We start from the raw sequence: 22,694 nt of genomic DNA, 5'->3' as shown, positions 1-22,694 counted from the left end.
TTTCCCCCACCCAAACATCAACTTACCAGAGACATTTTCTGGAGTGTTCTCAATGTTTGTGTCATCTGAGCTGTCACCATCCTGTCCCAGTCCACCTCCGAGGTTTTCTGAGTTCTAGGTTCAGGAATGGAGCTTGAGAAGAGGGTCACAGAGAACACCAGGTCCTCAGACTGCCTTGAGGGGCAGTAGGTGGCTGCTGGGAGGAGGCTGCCTCACTGATGGTCACAGTGGACTGGCCCTGAGGCTGTGCACCTCAGACACCTTACACATGGTGAGAAGCCCTCTCAAGAATCCATGGAAGGGGATCAGGGTCCGGCTGCCTCAGACACCTTGTTGGCACGACAGCTGCTCATGTAGAGGGATTTCAGGGCCTATATCTTGGTCCTGACTTGAATCTAGTCCTGCTGGTGCCCCTACACTACCATCTGCACCACAATCCTGTCATAAATGGCCTGATTCTGCTAGTTCCCTTTATTTCCCTTTGCTGTAGTTGCAGCAGTCCTCCCTTCTCCCAATACTGCAATGATGTCTAGCACCTCACCATGGCTCCAATTAGATGCCCATCTGATAGAGTCTGGGGGGCAGGGGAGGGGTATCCTTTGGCTCATGCTGGCTGAGTGAATTAAAGGTCAATGGACAAAAAGTTTGTGTTTGCTAGCTAGCTACATGGCATGTGATCTGCAGTCTGTTTGCACAGGATTTTGCCCCTAGGCATGAGAAAGTCACACCCCCAGGGGCAGGAGGGGGAGTTGGCTTGGTGCCAAAAGTGTCCCCTGCACAGTAGATTTCAGGGAGCGGAAAGTTTGTCCCCATAGAACCGGTGGGTAGAGGAAGGGACACTGCATCCTACGATAACGAATGGCCGATCTGTGGGAATGGCCAGACCTTAATGGAACACGAGCTGGTTATCATGGATCAGAGATAATCCTGCCCTGGAATGATGCACCTTTGAGTTTAAAACTACTTTTCGGTGTTAATCTACAGACAATCCAAGTATTAAGAGCTCCAGGAGCCTCCTAAAATTCCTGTGTAACAAGGCCCTTAAGCAGATTCCATTTGTAGTAGCTATATAAGCTAAGATCCAACCATATGTGAGATCCATTGCTGTGGACAGTTGCTTCATGTGAAGTCATTACCTTTCTAGATGGAAAATGGATGCTATCTTCCTAAGAAAAAAATTGTGTTTCTTTTTTCAGGAAAAAACAAGGCTGATTTTTTTTTTATCTTTGAACTGAAAAAATTCTGAGTCCTTTTGGACTGAAAAGTAACAGTTTTCCACTGAAAGCTAACACTACACACAATTCGTTTGCAGAGTCAATCAAAACCCTCCTTTTCCACTAAAAAAGAGGTTAACTGTAAAGTTTACAACCAGTCCTGCAAGTAAACCTGCTTTGTTCTTAGTTGTTGCTAACCTCTCATCTCCTACGCCCCAAAATGTGAACTCTCCTCTTCCCTCTGTGCACTCAACAGAAGCTTCTGAATATTTTCATTTTCTCGGCTTTTCTGCATAGCACTACTTCCACTTCCCTACTCCTTTGTCTCCCCACAGCAGCTCTTCAGATTCATTCCTTTATTTGCTTTCTGATCATCAAAACAACCCTGCTTTCCCATCACACTCTTCTGACCCCTTACAACATTTGACTATTTCCCTCAACAAAACCATCAAAACCAAGGTTTCCTTAGCTAATCTGCCCAAAAGAATGGTATCTCCCCATAAGGTGCTTGTTAGTCCAGTTCCTCTGTAAATAAAAACTTACACTTCTACTGTTATTTCTTCCATTATTTTCTTTCATTCTGCACTATTTATGTGTAACAGTGCAATGTTGTTCATGGTTGGTATGGCTGATCTGTAATTGCTTTTCCTTTAACCTATATATAACAAACTTTAAATAGATCTTTTCCATGATTTTTCTTGATGATCCTACTTCACCCCCATAATATGTTTCTGGTGGAGAATTAGGGACTAGAGCTGATGAGAAATGTTTTTCTTGTCCACAATAATTTTCAAATTGTCAGCATGTTTTTCCTGTTCTACATCAGGACAAAATTGAGACCTTTCTGATTTTTTCATAAGAGGGAAGAGCTAGACCCAGCCATTTCAGAACAAGTGAACAGCCCAATGGTGAGAGTGCTCAGGTGAGATGTACAAAACCCAGAATCAAGTTTGTGGTCTGACTCAAGCAAAGTGGTGCTTGAATATGGATTTCCTGGGTCAATGGCCGTCACAAGGCTTTTAATTATTTTGTATTGGGCCCACTGAGTTGTTCCACCTTGTATTTATAAAAAACATGTACGTTTTCTTTAGAACAGATAGGCACTATTTCTATAGCCTGCTGCTTATGATACTCAGTTAAGATACAGATAAATTAATTCCTTGTTTTGAATTAGATGGAGCAATGATTTGACCCTTGGACTACCACTAGGCGATTCCACTGATGGGTCTGTGTTTTTAATCCCCACTCCCATCCTGCCCTGAAGAAACCCTCTCACCCACTCCTATTTTTCCACTTATATCTTCTCCTTCTCCTATCTGCAACAGCTCATATCCCTCTTAATCGTGAACTGAGGGCAGGCTTTCTAATAAGAAAGACTGTTCCTACAAATTCCCACAGGCTCTTTTTTTCCCCACCCATTCTTGCCCACAAAAAATATAGTTTCTTTTACCGTCTGGTGAGTCTCCTGGTGGTATCCCACTTTTCATGGCAGGGCTCTGTCTTTCATGTTCTACAAGCACCCCCTCACCACTTAACTGTACTTTTTGGGAATAAGAGAAGGGACTTTTTTTCCTTTCTCCAAATTTCTTAACTGATGCCTTTCCCCAGGAAGGAGGAGTTGTTTCAATATTGCCTTTTTGGAGGGAAAAAATTGCATTAAAATAGTCCAAGCCAGCTGTAATAGGAACTGTTTCTTCCACCAGCTTTGTACAGCACTTAGCAAGGTTTTGACATTATCACAATCTAAATAATAAAAACATTTCTCCTCAAAAACCAAAGTTAAAACTGCTTTTATAACACATTATAGATCCTTCAGATATTATTTACAAACAAGCATATGTTTCATTGAATGGTATTTCAAGTTCTCCTATAGAGATGAAATTGTGCGCCATGCTCACATATTTGTAAGTCTCTAAGAGTTATCTGGAAAATCATAGTCCACTTAGTACATGAACGTATGAAGTCTGTTATATTTTATTGTAGGCTGTACTTTAGAAGGAAAATATCTTATCTTGAAAGCAAGAAAAAAATGAAGATAGAAATTCTTTAGCATGAATGCACCTTTAATTTACTTCAGACTAAGTAATTCAAGAGAAAACTCTGCTAAATAATACTGACATTATTGACAACTTGGTAGCTGCAAATCAGTCTCTCTCAGCCTACCTCCTGATTCTAGCATTTCATTTCATTCTGATTTCAGGCATCGGTAAGTTCTGAACAATCCACATCTCAGAGCACATCATGTACTAATTTTGCTCTGACAACCTTGTAATAGAAATTATAATACTTATTATATTTTTCTTGCAAAAAACAGAGAGGCATAAAGGCCCCCCTGTGTTTACCCCACCTCAATATGGTGATGGTAGATCTGCTCTTTTTCACAATTAAATCTTTTTTTTCCTTTAACAAGCACCTCATAATTTGTTTCTAAACTATTTTCCCTTGAGATGAAAAAGTAGCATTCATAAGATCTTGAAATTCCAGGTTTACCTGAAGCAATGTAAACTCTGCAGGACCTCATTTAAAGAGATAGAGGAAGCAGTATTACCAGAATATATATTTAAAAGGTAGTTTATTTCATCCTGAATCAGTTTTTTCAATACTCATTCACATGTATATGCAAGACACAGTATTAGTGTTGTTTAATTTTTATACTCTGATCTTTTTCACATGGAAAGGATCAATGCCATAAAATAGCCCTTTGGGGTGCATCCAGATGAGCCCGCACGTGCCTCTTGCCATGTCTCAAAGCCATTTGAGACGTGGCAAGAGGCATGCTGGGAACAAAGAAACATACAGTGCGGGCTCAAAATTTGATACCTGGATTTCCAGGTATCAAAAACAAAACCTGCAGAAAAAAAGGCGGGGCAGGACATGGTCCAGGACCATACCCTGAGGCAACCAGAGGCTCAAGTCCTCCAAAGAGACACTCTGGTAGGTGGCCAGAGCATCTCTATGGTGCTTCTTGCCCCTGTGCTGCAGCACACTGCAGGAAGTACAGGGCAAGCAGCAGTGCTGGACCTGAGCTTTGTCCACAGGAAAGTAGAGACTGGGGGTTGGAGGACTGGAGCCAGGGCTGTGTGGGTGCTGGGGACATGGGGAGAGAGGGACTGAGGTAAGGTGGGGGCTGCTCTGGAGGGGATGGTCCCTTGCCTGTCCCCTGCATGGCCCACAGTCCCCCCTGCAGCAACAGAGGCCCTCAGAAAGCTCCTGGCACAGCCCCCCTCACATGGTGTGGGGTAGCATGGTTTGGCCCTGGCTGTCTAGCACCCAGCACTGCCTGTGCACCATCATGCAGGCCCAGCTCAGGTCAGCATGGTGCTGTTCCCCTTTGGACAGCTCCAGGCCGCTCAGGCTGTCACCCAGGGCCCTGTGCCACTCACAGGGACCATGTGTCACACTGGGCTGGGTCCTGCCTGCATGAGCCCTGCATGCTGTCAGGCCGGGCTGCTTCCATACAGGCAAGACCCAGTCAGGTGTGACATGCAGTCCCTGAGAGTGGCACAGTGCCCTGGGTGACAGCCTGAGTGGCTCGGAGGTGCTCAAAGGTGCACGGCACTACATCAAGTTGGGCTGGGCCCATGCAATGTAACAGTGCCAGGCACCAGGCAGCCAGGGCTGAACATGCTGCCCCATGATGCGCAAGGGGGCTCTGCCAGGAGGGCCCGGGTGCCCCAAAGTTTGCTGCTGATGTACATACGCTCTGGGTCCTGTGGGGGTGGAGGGGCATATTGGCCCTGCAGAGGGGTGGACTGGGACCCTGCTGGGGAGCTGGGACCCTGTGATGGGGGAAGTCCATGTGCTGTGGGGGGGAATGCCCCCTGTGGGGGCAGGGAAGCCACCCCACTGAGCAGCCCCCCACACACAGTGCCCGCACACCCACAGTGCCTCTACAATCCCCCCACACCTACTCACACACCAACCTGCATCCCCCCACATTCCTCTACACCCACCCACATCCCCCCACACCCCAATCCTATAAACCCCACATCCCCCTATCTCACAACCATCATGTGATAAGAAAACCAAAACCAAACATCAAAACATATAGATATTTAGAATTTATTTTATTATGATATTGGAGACACTGGTAGACTTCCAAACTGCTTTAACAGTGTACCTATAACAATTAAATATTGCCCAACTGATCAATCTCTCTCTATTATATATCTAACTCTGCCCAGCAGGATTACACACACACACACACACAGTGGATTTTTGTCCTAATTGTGGAACATGGATTTGGGGGTATTTTAAAGAATGAATTTGGGATTTTTCTATCAGAGATTTGTCAGTTTTTAAATAGGGAACACCAGAATTCCTGCTAGTGAGGCAAGTGCCAGGACCCAGGCAGAGAAGCCTGCTCAGGGCTGGCACCCGGGACCCAGCTGGAGGTGGCTGATGTCCTGGCACTTGGGACCAGGAGGACATGCTTTGACAGTTCAAAACAGGCTACCACACTGAGAACATCTTCTGGGCGATAGCTGCCCAGATGGTAGGGCAGTGGCACACATTGCAGTAATGCTGCACAAAGGCCAACTGTGCAGCCACAGCCCACTAGCAGCTAGCTGAGAGGTACAGATGCCTCTGCTGCAGCTGTGTGGTCCCTGTCCAGGTCTGGCAGGCCTACAGCCTTGGGCCTCAGCTGTGGTCATGCGGTCCCTGTCTGGGTCTGGCAGGTGCGCAGCCTTGGGGCTACATGCTGTCGCAGATGGCAGCAGGTCATAGCCAGGCAGCAGCCCCCACTGCCAGACTGCTGCTGTGGGTAGACAGTGCAGAGAACCTTGTTTGTACTAAGCTTTCATAGATTTCATAGACATCAGGGCTGGAAGGGACCTTGGAAGATCATCGAGTCCAGCCCCCCGCCCAAAGGGCAGGAAGTCAGCTGGGGTCATAGGATCCCAGCAAGATAAGCATCCAGTTTCATCTTGAAGGTGTTCAATGAAGGCGCTTGAACCACCTCCGGTGGCAGGCTGTTCCAGACCTTGGGGGCTCGGACAGTAAAGAAGTTCTTCCTTATGTCCAGCCTGAAACGGTCTTGTAGTAGTTTGTGACCATTCGACCTCGTCATCCCTTGGGGTGCTCTGGTGAACAAACGTTCCCCCAGATGCTGGTGGTCACCCCTGATAAACTTGTAGGTGGCCATCAGATCACCCCTGAGCCTGCGCTTTTTCAGGCTAAAGAGCCCCAGGGCTCTCAGCCTGTCATCGTAGGGTCTGCTTCCCTGACCTCTGATCATGCGCGTGGCTCTTCTCTGGACTCTCTCAAGCTTCTCCACATCCTTTTTGAATTGTGGAGCCCAAAACTGGACACAGTACTCCAGCTGCGGCCTCACTAAGGCCGAGTACAGGGGGAGAATGACGTCCCGGGATTTGCTTGAGAAGCATCTATGGATGCAAGCCAGAGTTTTGGTTGCTTTACTAGCCGCCACATCGCATTGCAGGCTCATGTTCATCTTGTGGTCAATGATGACCCCCAAGTCTCTTTCTTCCATAGTGCTAGCCAACATAGCACTGCCGAACCTATAAGGATGCTGCGGGTTTTTTTTTCCCAAGGTGGAGAACCTTGCATTTATCGGCGTTGAACACCATCAGATTCTCGTCCGCCCACTCGCTGAGCCTGTCCAGGTCAGCCTGGATAACCTGCCTGTCTTGGCAGGTTAGCTAATAGCTTCTAATGTATGGGGCTAATGGGTGACACAACAAAATACATGGGACAACTAATGAAAAAACCAGGATAGGTGTGTTGTGTGCATCAAAGGGTCAAAATGTGAAAATAAGTGCGCCTGAGGGAGGACACCGAGCAGAGCCCCCTGGGCCGCACCCACCAGTGCTCAGAGGCGTCCAAGGAGTTGGTGGATGCCACCCACTGGTGCTCCACCCTGAGACATGCATGGACAAGTGAGAGGAAAGCGGCCCCACAGTCTCCGGGCACCTTTCCAGCCAGAGACTCCTTCCTGGTCAAATACAGGGCCCACTTGGCCAGGGCCAGGAGGAAGTTGACCAGGAAGTCCTGGCACCTGGTGGGGCTGCAGATGGGATGACCAAAAACAAAAAGGTGGGGTGTGAAATTCAACCAGAACCTCATGAGGAGGCTCTGGAGGTGGAGGGGCTGCAGCCTGGTGCACTCGAGGGTCATGTGTGCCTGAGCTGATCACCAGGGCAGCGTTTTATACTGCTGGGGCCAGCACAGGGCAGCTTTTTATACTGATGGGGCCAGCACCTGTGCTGGCCCCAGGCTCTAGCTCCCCCTGGCTGCAGATCCAATAGGAGCTAGGCAGGGTTATTTTGCCCCAAGTGACACAAATTGCCCCACACCACAGTGCATGTCCAGGCATGTGCACTGAGACAAAAATCCAAATTTGTGTCACTCCTTTTTGAGCTGCTGCAAGCCCATGTGCCTGCATGTGTGACCAAGTCCTTGTTGTCCACTGAATGCTCACTCGAGAGTGTTGTACAGCCTCTTTAATATTCCATTAATACACAGAAACTTCTAAAATCAAATGTCAGCTTAAAAGACTCATGAGATTTGGACTCATGCATTTTAACACACGTGCTTTCTCCTTTGAGATTTAATTCCTGCTTGACATTTGACTCATGCATCATGGTTCCAACTGTACTTTCATCTGACACTCAGATAAATGTGCATATTGGAAGGTATAATCTAACTTGTGTAATGAAGAGAGTCCCTAGCATCTAATACCCACTCCTATAAAAAAAATCCTGGCAAGTACTGTAGTAGATTAATTCTTATTTATTAAAATCATTTCTTCCTTAGCATGGGGTTGCCTCTTCTGTCGGAAGTAATTTTCCCAATATACTTAATGAAAGAATTCCCATTGCATAAACATAATATTAAAATGAACTAATTCAGACACTTCCGAGAGAACCCCAGAGTGCAGAGAATTGTGGAATGAAATTGACTATACACAACACAAATAATAAAACTTACTCTTGTCCTTTTGTATCTGAATAATGAGAAAAATCTCTGAATATGTTTATGCTGAGTTCATTTCTGTGTCATCTGAGTCTTCTTCTAGAGTAATTATACAGCTCATTTCTCGTTTAGTCCTTAGTCCCTTCAGGGCTAAGGACAGACATTCAAAAACCCCAAGCCTGAATTGATGCACTCTTTGGAGGTTAGTCTAAGCTGTGCAGCTTAAACTGATTAAGAGCTGGACAGACATTATCTGTTAAATCAGGAAATACAGCCACATGCCTGCAGTGGCTCAACCCAGAAGCTGGGGGATGCTAGAGTGTGCCTGCCAGCCACTGCCAAAGGGCAGTGAACAGAGACACCCCATCAAGGCTCTCACCCCTCTCTGCTGGAGCTGAAGGGGTTTGGCCAGGCACCAGCCAAGGCTGGCACAACACACGGGATGCCAGCCAACAGCATGAGATGAGCACTGCTGCTGCCAGACTGAGGACTGGGGATGGGAAAAAGTCCTTTCTCTGAAGCAAACATGTACTGACCACAGCAATTTGCAAAGCATACAACAGGGAACTACCAAAAATCTTTGCCTAACCTAAGATACAGCCCAGTAAAACACAGCATACACAACTTAGTTTAATTTCAAATATAAACCAGGAAGACAAGAGTTAGTTTTACTAATCCTGAGGGCAGAGTTTGTCCTTACAGCCAGGCATTCAGAAAGGCTTTGTTAAGGTATTCCCAACTTTTACACATTCTGCTTTATAATGTAAATGTAGCCCTCTACATTCTTTGGTGAAGCTGTCTGCAACTTCCCTTAACTGCATCTTCAGCACATGTAATGACTGTCAGGTCTTTGCCAACACTCCCTCCCTCTCAGTCTGGTCCTGCAGGTCTTAGTTCTGGGCTCACAGATTCAGGGCTTGGATCTTCACCCTGGAGACTAGCTTGCCTGTCTCCCTTCCCCTCCCCCACCCCCGACCCCAGGACACATTGTGGAATTAATTCCTTCCCACGCCAAAGAAACTGCAGCCAAACCCCCAGGGGCTCCAAGGGAGAGATGGAACAGAGGAAGGAATTAACTCCATCCCTGCCTGGCTGCAGGCAAGCCGTGGAGGTGCAACTGGGGTTGGCAAACGCCAGCTGAGGTTCCCAGGATTTGCCAGTGTAGGGGGGTGGGGAGAGAGGGGACATAGGGAGGAATTTGCCTCAGGGGCCATGGCAAGCCAGCGTCTGGCCACACCCTGCCCCTGCTCCAGCTAGAGAGCGGAGGGAAGGGTCCAGCTCAGCTCACTGGAGCAGAGGGCAAAGCTCCGCCAACCCAGAGAGCATGCTGGGATGCTGGAGGTGTCTGGTTTATCTTAAACCAGCAAGGCACTTGGGACAGACATTGAATAAACTGGTTTGAGCCAAATCAGTTAAGTCTGATACTACATTCAACCAGGTTTATCTCAAACTGGTTTCAGCCATTATGAAACTGGTTTAGGTTCACTGAATGTTTAGGTGCACAGAACCTGTTCTGTTACAGGTTTAAAGCAGTTCCTGATCACTTAAACTGGTTTATTTGTAATGTCTGTCCCTAGCGCATGGAACAGCTGTTTATAGCCCATTCTTTCCATATGATACAGTAGGACCAAGAAATTATTCCACTGACTCCACAATTTATGGAGCATACTGGAGGTAGTACTCCAAAATGTACTGAGTCTCAGAGAATATAAGATCCTTTGCTCCCATCTTATTTTGACTTGGAAAAAAGTGGGGTTTTAAGGGTGAACTGACATGTTGCACTTAGACCATACTAAGTGCACTTAAAATACAAATGTCTGTATGTTTAAGCTTGTTAACTTGTGCTATATTCCCTCTGAGTGCCTCAACGTTACACTACTTCAGGTGAGGGTTAAGTCTGGCCCATGCTACCTAGCTCATGATAGACTCATTTCAGCATGCTTTAGGATGATAAAATGAGCCATTTGCAGTCCTTCGGTATCCCAGGATGGACCCCTCACCACCTCCCAGTACCCCTCACCACCTAGGCAGGCATAAGGGTCAGATGTCCTGGCTTCTTGCTATGCCCCTGTTTGCCAGCCCTCTAACGGCAAGTCAGAGCTGTGTAGGTAAGGAATGGTATTCACTTTTAGCATGTGGCTGCTCACAGCTCATTCTAACTATAATGCCACTTTAAATTCCATAGATTTAGTATGGTCTAAGTGTGACGTAAAACTTCACCCTGAACATGTTGACTAATGCATGCTAAATACTGTTTTATAAAAGTCATTTGGGTTTTAATATGTGTTAGCTGGACAGGCTCAACTCTAATAGAGTCGAGGATTTTTTACAGTGTATTAAAATGACAACCACCTTGCATATAATAGAATTTAAATCTGAGTTAGTTAACATTATATAAATGCACCCTTTTTCTAGTGAATTCAGATCCATTAAGAAAAGCCAAAGATACCCTTGGATGATTGTTCGTGTTCCTGGAGACATCTCTTATATGAAGTAGTACTGGATTTTATAATTTAATCCATTATGTGTAATGTAAATTTAAGGTTATTAAGAGGAAGTGAGGTGGTTTGAGCACTATTCCAATGATAACTAGCTCCAGCTCCATTTCATAGGACCTATGTCATATAGATGATCAGTTGCCTGGGCCCTGTGAACTATTTAATCTAGTATTTGATTAAGCTGAGGGGAACAATAAGATTACAAATTGTACATATGGTAAAAGAGTTTATCTGGGTATAATAATAAGAGAGTGGGAAAGGATATGAGCTGTCATGGTTGAGTAATTATGTCCATCTTCTATAGCCCAGGTTTACAGTCTGAGGAGTTTAGATCTTCTGCAGATTGTGGGAACTCAGGTACTAGTAGTAGCCAGGAAAGCTATTTGATCTCTGTTTAACCAGGTAGGTTGAACCTTTTCTTTCAGATATATGGACGTATTGTGTTTAATCAGCACCATTGTAGAAAAATGCCATTCATTTTTTCAGAAGAGAGTGGGAATATTTTTTTTTCCATTGTGAGCATCTCTAGATCTCTAAAATATGTATATACATATAAAACTTAGTTTAAAAATGGTTTAAGAAATGCTAACTGTTAGTATCAGTCAATGTAAATATCTTTTATTAAAAAGAGAGGAGAATGTCATGTTTTTGTCATGCCAACAAGAGAGTTGGGGAACCTAAAAAGGCTAAAGGTAAAATCCAGAGATGTAAAAACCTTGCCATTGCAGCAAAATCTGCTGCTCTGAAATAGGTTTCTAGATTTCCAGTGCAATGTATGAGAGTGAGATTCACAAAAGCCAGTACACTACCCCAGCAGACTGCCTAAACTAGCCCGTAAGATATACTTCAGAAATTGCATGCTACTCTAGGACTCAGGGAGCTGCTTCTCCTCTTAGTATTCATAGACCTTTCTTTCTAGAATCAAGGAAGGGTCAGACCATTTCTGTTTGGTTGGTTGTTTGGTTTTTTTATCCTCTTTCACTTGTTTGTTTGTTTGTTTGTTTTGGGGAGTGGGTTATTTTAAATGAGAGGCCAGAAGGAGGATAGTTTAGTGGGTTAGATCCTGCAGCAAGGATGTGAGTCAATATCCACCTCTGGCTGAGGGGATTCAAAAGGGCATCTCTCAGTTCCCAAATAATTGTCCCGACCACTAGCAAATAGGCTATGTTGGAACTGAGGGTGCCTGTAGACATGTGGGATGCCTTTAATCACAGCATGTCAGAGACTTGATTGAGTCTGCTGGAGCATTTAATTAACATGTTCCAGCAGCCTCCATGTCTCATGAATTCAGCATCCTCACGTTTCAAAATGGTGGTGGAGGCACTTCAGCTAAAGCTTATTTGACAAGCTTTAAGGTGCCCCTGCCACCATTTTGAAGTGCAGGACATTGAATATACAAGACACTGCAGACATTTTAATTAGAGCAGCTCCCTAGAGCAGCTCTAATTAAAGCACCCCCCTCACACCTTCAGAGCACCTGTACAGGCATCCTGAGGTTGAAGGAGAGAGGTTCCCATGCTTTCTGGTTGAAGAGTAGAAGTGAAGATTGACAAGTTGGACATCCTTGTAAAAGAGACCTCTTCAGAGCTTCATCATCATCAAAAGCATAGCAATGATCATCAAATGCTTTTTTATTCAAGCCCTCTGAGCTGCTTCTTAGCAGTCTGTGTTTTGTCTTAGATGCTGTAACATAATGGCCTGCCCCTTTAAAGACTAGAGGGCTTGCTGCTTACTGCCAGTCAGCTTGGCATTTATCAGGTGCACCTTAAAAATAGTTCATGTTAGCAAAAAAGAGGAGGAAGATATCCAAAATGGAGACACAAATCTACAATGGAAGGCTGGGAATTGACAGGAAGCAGTCTCTGGGAATACCTGCTCAGGGTAGGTAGAGGAACTATTTTAGATGGCTGTTTTGCTTAAACTTTATGTGGAGTGCCCTGCAAAACAGCTGGATGTGGTAGTAGATCTTTCCTGGGCTGGAAAAATTGGCAAGCTTCCTTAAATTTAGACAAAAAAATTGCTTAAAGACACTCAAAATATATCTGTCAATGACTATGCAGGCAGTCCTCGACTTACATTTTGATCCGATGTGATGCCATGCCAGCGAACAAATTTGCTGCATCACTCATCTCCCTGGAGAACATCTGTCCAAATTTCCTTGGACACTTTCTTTAAGAAAGCAGACAAGACTCCAGAAAAAACCTGCAGCCAAGCCTCCTGAGAAGACGCCAGCCAAGAACCCTTCAAAAAAGCCAACCGAGAGCCTTTCAAAAAGCCCTGCAAAGTCACCTCAAAAAAGTCCTTCCAAATCAATATGATGGCTATTTACAATATAAATACAATATAAATACATTAATGCAGCTATATTACTCATCTATAATTGATCGAGTACAAAATTCTGGGGTATTTTTGGTGAAAATAGGGTATCAGGCCTTGGTTCAGGAACGAATCCCCCATTTATAACATTGTTTCTTATGCAAAAATTGGTTCTGAGTTATAATGTTTTGACTTAAGACGTGGTTTTCAGGAACCAATTGTGTTGTAAGTCCGAGGACTGCCTGTACCTTAAAAGCAACTGAAAGGCAAACACTCAAACTTGATGAGAAAGTTGTTATCTTTTAAAAAAATGTTTAAAAGAAAATTAAAAAATAATATTTCTGTCAAGGAAAGTACAAAAAAAGTAAGGTTTTTGTAAAATTGCTATAATATTTCACCAGTCAAAAAAATATATGTGGTTAATTGACAATATTTGACCAGTCAACTGACCAGCTTGATGACCCTAATCAATAGGGCTGTGCGAAATGGCAGCATTCCATTTCGATCAGTATTGTGATGGAACAGTTTTCCATTTCGAATTTTGTTTCGATTATAAACAGCTGTTCCGTTCCATTCCATTGTGTTCCGTTGAAACGGTGAAATTATTTGGACGTTTTGCCCATAGGATATAAAGGGGAAGGGCAAAACAGCCTATAACTTGTCATGTCTAACCTGATTGATGAAACTTACAGGAATGGTAACCCCTTCTGCGGGCATGAAGCTTGCCAAGTTTCAAGGATATAGGTGCAGGGGATTTGGGACAAACTGCACCCCAAAGTCTTGAAAGCAAAACTCAGGTCACATGTGTGTGTTAAGCCACAGTAGGGTCAAAACTGCAGGCATGCTAGCCCCTGTGGAGGCCACAAAGCCTGCCAAGTTTCAGGGAGATAGGTGGAGGGGTTTTGTTTTGAGGATGTTTCAACTATATCTGTTTCATTTCGATTTTGCTGTTTCGACCTTGAAACGAGTTGAAACAGCGTCGAAACAAAACTGGCAGTGAAATTTCACACAGCCCTACTAATCAGTATAGAACCAATGCATTTGAGCTGAATGCATTTGATTTTGTGTCTGAAAAGAATTCCTCTTGCTTGCAGAATGAAAATAACAGGAAAAAGATGAGGGAAAGAAGAAACATTTAACACAATTCTAAAGCAAACTCCGGGAGTTCAGAAATTCTTCTGTAACTACCATTAGTCTCCTAGCTTGATGATTGGGAGGGAGGGAGAGGAGCAGGATTTTTAATGACACCCAGTAGAACTTTCAGGAAGATTGTATTTCTGGATTTTTATCTAACTACTATAACTTGAAATTTGCACTTAACATGAGGAGAACTTTGATCAATAGCATGCATTTTACACAGGGGACTCCATGCAAAGACATTAAACTTACCAAAGCAATTAAAAGACGTTTTAGGGAGCCTTGACAAATTATAAACGGATGACACTTCTGGTGCATTCTAAGAGAAAAGCTGACATGATCTAATTAGTAACAAGGAATTGCAATCAAAAAAGAACAAAATTGAAAAACATTTCAGAGGACCTGGTGAATCTTTCCAATACTTGGACAACATGACTGATTCCATATGCAAAAATCATAGAATGAAACCCAGATAGAGACACAAGGCTTAAATGTGGCTGACAGACTGCTATTCTGAGTTCCTTCATATTCTTCTAGTATTTAAAAGCAAATATTAAGATATTCATTTCAATTCTGTATTTGCAAAGGCTGTTTTTATGATTCATTTTCTTAAAATAGAGCAAAATCATGGGAGTAAATTACAGAAGATGGAATGGTTGACTATATTTGTTGGAGTGGTCACCAAAGGTATGTATAAAGCTAATGGCCAGAAAGGGCCATTGAATCATCTGCCCTAAATATCCAAAGTACCACAAGCCACTGAATGTCACCTACCCTCCAGTGTATTGATCCTAGTAACTTCTGTTTGACTAATGTATGTCTTTCAAATCGAAACTGGATGCCTTTTTGCAAATCTAAGACATGGAAAATCTATAACTTTTTATGGTATCCAAGTGGTTAGTCACAATGGGTGTATCTACACATGTAACTAATCTGAAGCAATAAACTCCAGAGCACTTTGAGCCAGAGTAAATTCCTGGGCGCAGCGTCTAGACATGCACCCAGGACAGCAGCAATTTGAGCTGGGACAAAGTTTACTTCAGGGCTGCTCAGGCAAGGTGGTGTCAGGCAATGGAGGGGTTGGCTGAGGCATGAAGGTGCTGAAATTGTGGACCTGTGTTGTGGACCAAAAAGCCCCACTGAAGCATGTGATCTATACAGATGCTTCAGAGCCTTGTCAAAGCAATGCTCTACTGCTTCTGGTAAAATGTGTGTTTGTTTGTTTGGTTTGATTTTTTTTTTTAAGTCTGCAAGCAGCCTACTCTAGCATAGTACTCTGGTTTAGATCCTGAGTGAACAAAGGACCTTAATTTACATGTCTGAGCAGGTACCTAGAATCCAGAGGATGGCTGGAGGTCAGATATACCCTGTTCTTAGTTTTTCCTATTTGCTTGCTATAGGGTGCTACCTCACTTTTCAGAAATGCCTAACCTTGTTTGTTCGAATTACCTTCCTGGGGCCAGGTATCTAATTTTTTGGGTATTGTGACACGTAACCTGGAGACATCTCCAGGTGTCTGTCTGGATCTTGTCCTCTGTGCCTTATTTCCAATTTGATTTGTCTGACTTCACTTCCCAGTGACTGGTTCTTGACATACCTCCTTTTCCACGATAAGAAACCCTTTAGTACCAGTAGTTTTCTCTCCATAAAGATATTTTCCTACTGTATTCAAGTCACTTCTCCATCTTCTTTGTGATATAGTAAACAATTTATGTTCTGTATCTCTCACTATAAGGCATATTTCCAGCACTTAAATCATTTCCCTTGTTCTTTTCTGTATCCTCTTCAGTTTTTCAACATGCCATTTAAAATGACAGCAGAACTGGATGTAGTTCTATGTATGTTTTGCCAATACCAGAATCTGAGGCAAAAATCACCTTTCTATTCCAGCATGTAACTGCAAATCCAAAAATCACATGTGTTCATTTTGCTACCACATCATATTGGGAGCTTGCATTCAATTGATTGTCTACTCATGCTCCTAAATCTGTTTCAGTCACTGCTTTCCCCAGGATACAGTCCCTCATTCTGCAGGTATGGGCAGCATAGCTTTGTATTTGATGATATTAAAACAAACTGTTTGAATGGATCCAGATTACCCTAAATAATACAGATCATTCTGTAGGACTTCTCTACTACCTTTACCATTATTTATCAGTCTACCAATCCATACATCATCTGCAAATTTTATCAATGGAAATTTTAAATGTGCTTGCAAATAATTGGTAAAACAGAGGAACAGCCTTAAACTTAGTATTAGCCCCTGAAGAACACAACTAACAACATAGAATAATAGAAAATAAGTTTGAGGGACTTCAAGAGGTTATCTTGTCCATCTTCCTGCTGCAAAAGTATACCTGAGCCAGTTCAGGAAGATCATTACCTAACCTGTTCCTAAAAACCTAAAATTATGGCAGTTTAGTAATCACCCGGGTGATTGTTGTTCAATAAGCTCCGTATTGTTCTTAGAAGTTAGGAAATCCATGGCCATTTGGTGATGATTCCCACTGTTGATTCCTTTTTGAAATCTGCACTATTTAATGTGCATTTTACATATATTAGATAGTACTGGTTATACCTCTCCTCTTGAAATCTCCCCAAATTGAGGCTTAAAAAAACCCCTACTACCATATAGAATAATGAACTGGAGAGGAACGGGGGGGAAAGAGAGCTCCCTGTAAAATCTCTTGCTTGATGAATTCAGCAACAAAAAAATAAACATGATCCAAATAGTATTATTTATATTAAACTGGAGCAATATCTAAGGACTACAAGCAGAGCTTATGAGCTCATTGGGCTAGGCACTGCACATCCACCTCATATAACTTTCAGTCAGGGGTGCACGCTTTTATAATCTGGCAGGCTCATATGAGCAATTTTCATTCTTCTTGGTAGCAATTTATTTAAGTTTTAGAAAAAAAAGTCTCAATCTATATTTAATATTTTTATGTTAAAATGGCATTGGAAATTCGTTTTGGGACATACTGTTTGGCATAAGATACAAACAAGACCTACAATAAAACTTTGAAATATTTTAGTGGTATTCGTGACAAGAATTTCTGTAATGATATGTGAAACAATAGAAATACTGCATATTCTCAAGTTCCTATCAAATCCCCATTAAACACTACACACAGTCCATGAGAGTGGATGATTTGTTCTGCTTTTCTGTGAGAAAATATAAAACATATTTCTAGTATAAAAAGCACAAGAAAATCAAGTTTGTTAAATATATAGTCCAGAAAAAAAATCTTAACCTAATTCATAAACAATGACCTGGGCTGTAATTTTCTATAGTATGAGAAATGTCTTCTGCCAATTTATAAATAGCAACTTGAAAAGTTCTGCCCTTAGTTAAATGTACACTGACTAATCTGATTGCCCTGTTACATCTTTGTAGACTATGATTTATAGACAAACAAAGGGTCATGGGAGCCATTCAACCAAGTTAATGATGATATATGAGAACAGTGTCATATCTTCAGTACTTTATTAAAATCTTCAGATGCAGGCTGTGACAATGTTATCGACTTTATTATCTGTTGGTATGTGTGCACATGTAATCTCTAAAATAACAGGAAGTTTTGACTTGGTCAAGATGGTGCTTTGGGAACAAATTAAGTCCTAAGAAAGCCCTGGTATATGGTGGTCTCATGATAATTAGTGGGAGCAACATGCAATCCCCTAAGAGCAGAAATAGGCTTTGATGCCGCTGGTTCTAGATACAGATACATAACACTTTAATCCTGGAACCTAAAAGGAAATAAAACTTGGCCAGTCTTCAATATACAAATCTGAAAATCAGGCCAATGACTTGTTTAAATATTCAGATTCAAGTGGCCTCCACTCTTCATAATGCTTCCATTCAGTGTTCAGTTCTATTGCTTCTTCTGCCTTCTGGGTTTTCCTGTACCTCAAGAAAACAAATGCCAACATCAGGAGTTGGGAGAAGCTGGCTGCTGACAGACTCCAATGACACTGCAACTTCAGGCAAGCAGCAGCCCACTTCAAGGTAAAGAATCTTGCCCTTGAAGCAGAGAAGAATGGCCAACTAAGGGCCAGAACAGATTAGGGATTATTTAGAAAAGCTGGGCATATACGAGTCCATGGGGCTGGACAGGATGTGCCTGAGAATGCTGAGAGAGTAGCTGATGTGGTTGTAGAGCCACTGACCATCATCTTTGAAAACTCATGATTGGGAGAGGTCCCAGATAATTAGAAAAGGGCAAACACAATGCCCATATTTAAGAAAGGGAAAAGGAGGATCCAGAGAACTACAGATCAGTTAGCTTCACCTCAGTTCCAGGAAAAACCGTGGAGCAGATTCTCAAGCAATCCATTTCTAAGCACTTGGTGATTAGAAATAGTCAGCATGGATTTACCAAGGACAAGTCGTGCCTGACCAACCTGATTGCCTTCTATGATGAGATGACTGGCTCTGTGGACACGGGGACACCAGTGGATGTGGCATACCTTAATTTTAGCAAAGCTTTTGATACGGTCTCCCACAACCAAGCTAAGCAAGTATGGGCTAGATGAATGAACTGTAAGGTAGATAGAAAACTGACTTGACCATTGGGCTCAAAGGGTAGTAATCAATGGTTCAATGTCTAGTTGGCAGTTGGTTTCAAGTGGAGTGCCCCAGGCATCGGTCGTGGGCCTGGTTTTGTTCAATATCTTCATCAGCGACCTGCAAGATGGCACAGAGTGCACTATCAGCAAGACTGCAGATGACACCAAGCTGGGTGGAGTAGCAAATACACTGGTGGGTAAGGAAAGGATTCAGAGTGACCTAGACAAACCAGAGGATTGGACCAAAGGAAATCTCATGTTGTTCAATAAGAACAAGGGCAAAGTCCTGCACTTAGGATGGAACAATCTCATCCACCAGTACAGGCGGGGGGCTGATTGGCTGGGCAGCAGTCAGCAAAAAGGACCTAGGGGTTACAGTGGACAATAAACTGAATATGAATCAACAGTGTACCCTTGTTGCCAAGAACGCTAATGGCATACTGGACTGCATTGGTAGGAGTGTTGCCAGTAGGTCCAGGGAAATGATTATTCCTCTTTATACAATACTAGTGAAGCCACATCTGGAGTCCTGTGTTCAGTTTTGCTCCCCCACCCCACCCCCCACTAGAGAAAGGATATGGACAGATTGGAGAGAGTCCAGCAGAGGGCAACAAAATGGTAAAGGGGCTGGGCACATGACTTATGAGGAAAGGCTGAGGGAACTGGGTTTATTTAGTCTGCAGAAGACAAGACTGAGATGGGATTTAATAGCAGCCTTCAACTACCTGAATAACAGTTCATAGACATAGATTGTAAGGGGGTGGGAAGGGACCTCACAAGATCATCATGTCCACCCCCCTGCACTAGGCAGGAAAGACAACTGGGGTCAGGTAACCCCAGCAAGGTGACTGTCCAGTCTCTTCTTGAAGATTTCCAGGGTAGGTGATTGTACCACCTCTGGAGGGAGTTTATTCTACAGTCTGGACACCCTAACTGTTAAGAAGTTCTTCCTAGTGTTAAGCCTGAAACAGTCTTCCAGAAGTTTGTGGCCATTACTCCTGGTTTTCCCCATGGGTGCCCTGGTGAACAGTTGTTTGCTGAGGCCCTGATGTATTCCCCTGATGTAGCAGTAAACTGCTACCAAGTCCCATCTCAGCCTTCTCTTTTTTAGGCTGAAGAGGCCCAAGTCCCTCTGCTTTTCCTATTATGGCTTGCCTGCAAGTCTCTGATCATATGGGTGGCTCTTCTCTGGACTCTCTCAAGCTTTTCCACATCCTTGTTAAAGTGCAGCGCCCTTAGGCACCCTTAGGTGGCAAGGTGTTGTGAGTAGGTGTTATAGGGTCCTGGCCCCCTTCTTGGTTGACATATTTCCTGTGTGCATCATCCAGATAAGGAAGCATGGATGTCCCCTCCCTAATATTGCACTGTCAGTTGTTCTCACCTGCCATGACTTTGCTTTTTCTTCAATGGGGAATTAGTTGCACAGGGAGATTGGTCCAGTCTGGTGTAGTCTGTTTATGGGGCTCCTCCTCCCCTAAACCCCAGCCCTACCACACCTAGAATTCTGTTCCCATTGGGTGTTTTCTGGGAGCTGGGTCCCTTGCTCATCTGGTATGAGTATACCTTCTAGCAACCTAGTTCGTGTTAATTGACAATCACACAAAAGAAAAATAATACAAGGAAACTGTCCTTCTAAGTCCCAGTCCCAAGACCCACAGTCAGTCGTGGGGACTTGTGCTTCATTAGGCTATCTGCCCTAGCTTCCCCTATAACTCAGGGCACCTTTTGCTGTCCTCACCCTCAGTTAGGCAGTCAACTTAAATGCAGAAGACAAAGACAAAAAAAGGGTGGGAGAAAAAGAAATACAGTCCCCGCTGGGCTGTAAACACTGTCCTCCAATCATCCCAGAGTCTCAATACTTTTCCGGTGCCAGCTGGGGGTTTTCTCTGTTCCACTTCAAGAGGGTGACCGTGGGCTCTTGGCAATGGTACTTCCTTCCCTGGTGGCCCTCTGACCACCAATCTCTCCTGGCAAGTGCCTCTGAGCTGCAGATACCTGTTTTCATTTATACTTTTAAACATTTGATTATTTTATTTTAGTTTTTCTTCTCTCGTTTCCTCTTCCCTTCATAGACATATAATACCCAATTTATGGCAATTCCTTTTAATTATTTCTGGACACCTGCAACCTGTAATTGATCTGGGACTGATATGTATTTCCTGACATAAGTCCAGCAATTTCATAGATTTCATAGACATTAGGGCTGGAAGGGACCTCAGAAGATCATCGAGTCCAGGCCCCTGCCCCAGGGACAGGAAGTCAGCTGGGGTCGTAGGATCCCAGCAAGATAAACGTCCAATTGACTCTTAAAGGAATCCAGAGTAGGTGCTTCCACCACCTCTAGCAGCAGTCTGTTCCAGGCCTTGGGGGCTCGGACAGTAAAGAAGTTCTTCCTTATGTCCAGCCTGAAATGGTCTTGGAGAAGTTTATAACAGTTTGACCTTGTCATCCCATGGGGTGCTCTGGTGAACAGGCATTTCTGCAGATCCTGATTTACACCCCTTATATACTTATTGCAGTGCTTTAGACTTTTCTCCCTTTCGGTAAGTATGCAAACACAGGGTAGAATGCAATTCATGGCTTTTCTTTGCCTAGTCTGTCTTTTTCCCATCAATATTAAGAATGCAATAGATCTCAAATAGAATTCTGCAGATAATTACAGAGATACAACTTTCTTTGAAGTTAGTAAGGGTTGGAGCCATGCAGCTGAAAAAAAGAATTCAGGCCCCTGGTATTTAAGAAACATCAGTATTCCTCTTCCGACTTTCAGGCTATTTATCTGCAGCTCATTGAAGCAAGTTCAGCAAAGCAAATATCATGTTTATAAGGTCTGACTGAAAAATCAGTGCCTTCTTCTATTCTCTAGTTACCTCAGAGACTAAGAAAAGCAGGTGGTTTCATATGCTTCATTTTTGCCAACAATTATCGTAATAGGAGTTAAACAAAGAGCTGATGAAAAGGTTTGTAGTAGAATTCTATTTCACCTACTGGACAACCAAAGTGCAGCTTGAAACCATCTCTGACTTGCACAACGTAGGCTAAGTACAGACATTCAAAAAGCCAGAGGCTGAATTGATTCAGTCTTTACAGGTTAATCTAAACTGTCTATCTTGAACTGAGAAACAAGTGAACAGAAATTCACTTTTGATTCCAGAAATACAGTCATACACATTCAGTGACTCAGGCCACAAGCTGGGAGGCACTAGAGTATGAGTGTGGGGCATGGCCACACCCCAGCCCCAGGCCAGCAGGCTCAAGTGAGAGGGGGTTTAAACTGTGTGACCCCAGACCTTTGGGGGGAGCCCCTGCCAGGCTTCTGCCTGACTCTCCTTGCTTAAGAGGGAAGGCCAGCTCCTGCCAGGGTTTGTTTACCCCTCCCCACCAGCTCCAGCGGAGAGCAGGGTCCATGGCCACACCCTGCCCAAGGATAACAAGATAAGGGGAAGTTAAGGGGGGTTGGGGGCTTTAACATCCCCTTCCTGGTGACGTGGGTCCACAGCCTAGGTCTGACAGGGGGGCAGCCCTTTCCAGGCCCCGGCCCCCCCATACACCTGGGCAGCCACAGCCTGGCCCTGGGTTTGTATGCTGAGGCAGGGGTGGAGGGGTGTTTAAACCCCCTCCTTGGCCCTGGACCCCAGCCAGAGCTTGCCTGTGGGGGCAGCCCTTGCCAGGCTTTTGCCTCCCTCCCACTCAACCAGAGGGAGCTGGGTGTGGCCATGTCCCAACCCAGGGCCAGTATGGGGAGGCGGATTTAAACTGCCATGCTCTTCTGCCCCGCACTGCCTCTTGGGTGGGGGGAGAGGGCAGCCCCTGCCAGGGTTTTCTCCATCTGTCATTGCTGGAGCAGAGAGCAAGGGGAATGGCCATGCCCCAGCCCAGGCCTTGCACACTGAGGCAGGGAGACAGAGGTTTTTAACCTCTTCCCTGGTCCACACAGGGCCCCAGCTGGGGTCTGATGCTGGGAACAGCCCCAGCCAGGCTTCTGCCCCTCCCCTGTTCCCCATTTAAAGGTCGGGTGGGG

General features: G+C 44.1%; 1 protein-coding gene across 1 annotated transcript in view; it reads left to right on the top strand.

Annotated features, from left to right (window-relative positions):
* The window catches only part of CNTN5 (contactin 5), a 923,854-nt gene that overhangs the window by 710,604 nt on the left and 190,556 nt on the right, over positions 1-22,694 (top strand). The window lies entirely within an intron of this gene.

This window comes from Alligator sinensis, unplaced genomic scaffold, assembly GCF_000455745.1.
Source record: "Alligator sinensis unplaced genomic scaffold, ASM45574v1 scaffold18_2, whole genome shotgun sequence".
In the NCBI taxonomy this organism is placed as follows: domain Eukaryota; kingdom Metazoa; phylum Chordata; order Crocodylia; family Alligatoridae; genus Alligator; species Alligator sinensis.
The sequence above is the reverse complement of the archived record's forward strand: the minus strand, read 5'-3'. Positions and strand labels throughout refer to the sequence as shown.